Genomic DNA, 4,517 nt, shown 5'->3' on the forward strand with positions numbered 1-4,517 from the left:
ATAATCTAATAATTTACAACACAAGTGGAAAGTGGGGCACGTTGTGAGATGTTAAGAATTGTATCTTTTATTTTGATTTAAGTGTGTGTGTTTCAAGCCATTTTCTTACAAAGTTTTCAAATGTAATGTCTGTTCATCTTTGTATAATGAATAAAAATGTTTGCCTCATGTCCGAACTACGCAAGGTCTGATTCATACGGGGGCATGATACGTAGGAAATATTTATAAGATTCGACCACCACAATAAGGAATATAATAAATAAAATAAAAGTGAGTAACAATAAAAATTTCAAGAAAGCTGGGACGACACAAGCGGTCGAGCAAATGCATAATAGAAAGGGGATATTTGTCTAAAAGCATTGCATCTCAACGTGTAATTATATATGTGTTAAACTTTCAAGACTAATGAGTTTGTTCATTTTCAGAATTCAAGCAGTTAGTTTCTCTAAAGAGTATACTGGCATATTATCATTATCACACGAGATCAAAAGGACCAATACCCGAAAGTATGTCTATCCCAGATGTTGACACAGGTATTGAGCTAGAGGAGATGGATGTCGGGAAAATGAAAGAAGAGATGTTTAAACTCAAGCAGCAAATGGCTGAGATGTACCAAGCCTGGTCTACAGGACAGTTACCCCCATCTTACCCAACTAACCCTGCTCCATCAATGACCCAAACTCAGGATAATATTACCACTGAATTATCCCCAAATTTCCCCATTTACCAACACTACCGAGGAACCACCTCTCAGACACCGCAGTCTCCACCTCCGAAGCCAGTTTCATACTTTCCTCCACCGATGACTCCTGTTTTCGTAGCACCTCCCCCGGCTACATTCCATAAATCTCCTAGTGAGCCCACATTCCAGGCCCAGGACAACCAATATTACCCCCGGAACCCACCCTCAAAGCCTCTGAAATCCATTCAACTACTCCTCGTTTTGACCTCCCAACCGAAATTGACAAGCCAGCCAAAAATGTTGAACAAGAAGAGATGTTCAGGAAGATCAAAAGTCTAGAACAATCGTGCCGAGACATGCGGGGATTAAGTGGGCAAGTCAGTGTAGCCTACAAGGATTTGTGCTTGTTCCCAAACGTACAATTACCAGTTGGCTTCAAGATGCCTAAATTTGACCTATACAATGGGCACGGCGACCCAGTAGCCCACTTAAGGGGTTTCTGCAGCAAGATGCGAGGAGCTGGGGGAAAGGACGAATTATTGATGGCTTACTTCAGTCAAAGTTTAAGCGGATCAGCTTTGGAGTGGTATACACGCCAGGACCATGGGAGATGGTACACCTGGGATGACCTGGCACAGGCATTCGCATACCATTTCCAATACAATCTGGAAATCATCCCAGATCGACTATCTTTGACAAAATTTGAGAAGAAACACAATGAAAGTTTCAGAGAGTACGGCTTCCGGTGGAGAGAACAGGCAGCAAGAGTGGATCCTCCTATGAAGGAGAGTGAAATGGTAGACTACTTCCTCCAAGCCTTGGAACCAACTTACTATGCCCATTTGGTTTCAGCGGTGGGTAAATCATTCAACGAAGTAGTAAAAATGGGAGGTATGGTGGAAGAAGGCCTCAAGACAAATAAAATCATGAGCTATTCAGCAATTAAGGCAACTGCTCAAGCTATTCAAGGCGGGGTGGGAGGAATCGGAAGAAAGAAGAGGGAGGAAGCAGCAGTAGTTGATTCAGGAATTTGGTCAGGACCCAGAGGTTCACCGCCTTACTATAATCAACAACGACCTCGCCAATCAATTTACCACCACGATTCATCCCAACACTACTATCACCCTTCTGAGCCTCATTTTTCCATTAACCATGCACAAACATACAATCAGCCACCTGTTCACGCCAATTGGCGTGCTCCTGCCATACCAAGTACTTACCCACGAGCCTATCCCGGACCAGGTTTCAGGCCTAGGCCAGCATTCAGGGGAGAAAGGGAACAGAAAAAGAAAACTGTACACTCCATTGGGAGAGTCTTACACTAGTCTGTTCCACAGGCTGAGACAGCTGGACATGCTAAGACCAATACAATCCAAGCTACCCAATCCTCCTCCAAAGAATCTGGACTACACCATTAGCTGTGAGTATTGCTCCGGTACACCAGGCCATGATACGGAGAAATGCTGGCATTTGAAAAATGCAATACAAGAGCTGATTGATACTAATAAAATCGAGGTTCAAACCCCCGAAGCTCCCAATATCAATAGAAATCCAATGCCAGCCCATCAAGAGGCCAATATGATAGAAATCATACAAGCTGATGGGGAGACAAAGAAGCCGTCACAAACTGTCATGATGATCAAGTCTCATGAAGCCAAGCCAGATAAGCAGTTAACAGAGGAGAAGCCGGTACCTAAGCAGAACAGAAATGGTGATGAACCATCTATGATAGTCGAGGAGGGATCATCGAGCAAAGTTGCCACAAAACAAGAAAGGCCGAAAGTGATAGTACCAGGGGTTGCCAGTAAACCCATTATAGTCGTGAAGGGAGCCCGTGTAGATCGGGTTATTATCACACCTGTAACCCAGCTGCCAGTGATCAATAACAAAGCCATCCCATGGAACTATGAACGGGTGACTGTAATGTACAAGGGAAAAGAAGTCAAGGAAGAAGTGTGTGAGGTGCAAGGCTTGACTCGTTCGGGAAGATGCTTTACGCCCGAAGAGTTAAGAAAAACTAAAAATAATCCAACACCAATAAAGAGAGCTGTGACGGAAGAAGAGGCGGAAGAGTTTTTAAGAAAAATGAAACTCCATGACTATTCTGTTGTGGATCAATTGAAGAAGACGCCCGCTCAAATTTCATTGTTGTCATTACTGATCCATTCAGAGGAGCACCGTCTGGCTTTGATGAAAATCCTGAATGAGGCTCATGTTCCTGAAAAAATCTCTGTAAATCATTTGGGAAGAATAGCCAACAGAATCTTTGAGGCAAACAGAATTACATTTTCTGATGATGAATTGCCTATGGAAGGTACCGAGCACAACAGAGCTCTTTACCTCACCGTGAAATGTGAAAACTCCGTAGTAACCCGGGTATTGGTTGACAATGGGTCAAGTGCAAACATCTGCCCTCTCTCCACTTTAAGCAAATTGAAAATCAAAGAAGAGAGGATCCAGAAAAATAGTATTTGCGTACGGGGGTTTGACGGTGGAAGCAGAGATTCATGTGGCGACATAGTGTTGGAACTGACAATAGGGCCAGTTGAATTCACAATGGAGTTTCAAGTACTGGACATAACTGTTTCTTATAATTTGTTGTTGGGTCGACCATGGATCCATGCTGCTAAAGCAGTCCCGTCAACACTACACCAGGCGGTCAAGTTTGAATGGGATCATCAAGAAATAGTTGTGCATGGAGAAGAAAGTTTAAATGCTCACAGCAGTGCCATTGTACCGGTCGAGTTAACAGAAAATGACCAGGGACCATGGGTATACCAAGTGGCCGACACAGTGTCGGTAGAGAAAATTCCAGAGGGGAAGTACCTTCCGAATCCAAAAATATCCTCTTCACCAGTCATGGTAGCCTATGAAATGTTAAAAAATGGTTTTATACCCGGCAAAGGTCTAGGCTCATCGTTGCAAGGAATTACACAACCAGTATCTCTCCCCGAGAACTGGGGAACATTCGGTTTGGGGTTCATACCCACTGTCAATGACGTGATAAAGGCCAGAAAGTTGAAACACAAGGCATGGGTTCTTCCAAAACCAGTCTCACGACTGTCAAAGTCTTTTGTCAAGACCGGTGCTAAAAATCGCCCGATAATAACAATTCCTAAATCCCTGGTCAATCCTGAGGAGGAATTAATTGAAAGATTCGAGAAATTGTTTGACGATGTGAATATGGTGGAAAGCGGGGAAGGTTGTAGCAACGCAGAAGTTCAATTCGTTGGGCCAAGAAACAAAGCTTAATAATTGGAAAGCCACTCCTCTCCCCATTCGAAAGGAGTCTTGGTAGTTTATTTTGATTTTCTTTCAGTTTGTTTGGGTTACCTCAGGGTTGTAATCCCAATGCTTATCTTACAGTTTGTTTGAAGTGTGCAAACCTTGTTATCTTTCATCATCCAATAAAATACAGTTTCCTTTTTCATTATCATTCCTGATAGTTTTCTTTTCCTTTTCTTCTTTTTCTGTACAGTTCTTTTTACGCTGGCTCTAGTGATATGGCATGCATGAGGAATCCTCAGCCCAGTCTTAAAAATCAATCTGGTTCCGAAATAATAATTCAAGAAATATATTGTGATTATGAATCAGAATATGATGAAGATGAGGTTTTTGAAGAGATTAGTAAAGAGTTAATTCACTTTGAGGAAAAAATCAAACCTAACTTGAGTGATACCGAGGACATCAATATAGGGGACACGAGTAATATCCGGGAAACTAAAATAAGTGTCCATCTCGAACCAAAGATCCGAGAAGAGTTAATTAAAGCACTCATAGAATTCAAAGATGTTTTTGCATGGTCATATGACGACATGCCGGGCCTGAGCACTGA

This window comes from Nicotiana sylvestris, chromosome 2 (assembly GCF_000393655.2).
Source record: "Nicotiana sylvestris chromosome 2, ASM39365v2, whole genome shotgun sequence".
Classification (NCBI taxonomy): domain Eukaryota; kingdom Viridiplantae; phylum Streptophyta; class Magnoliopsida; order Solanales; family Solanaceae; genus Nicotiana; species Nicotiana sylvestris.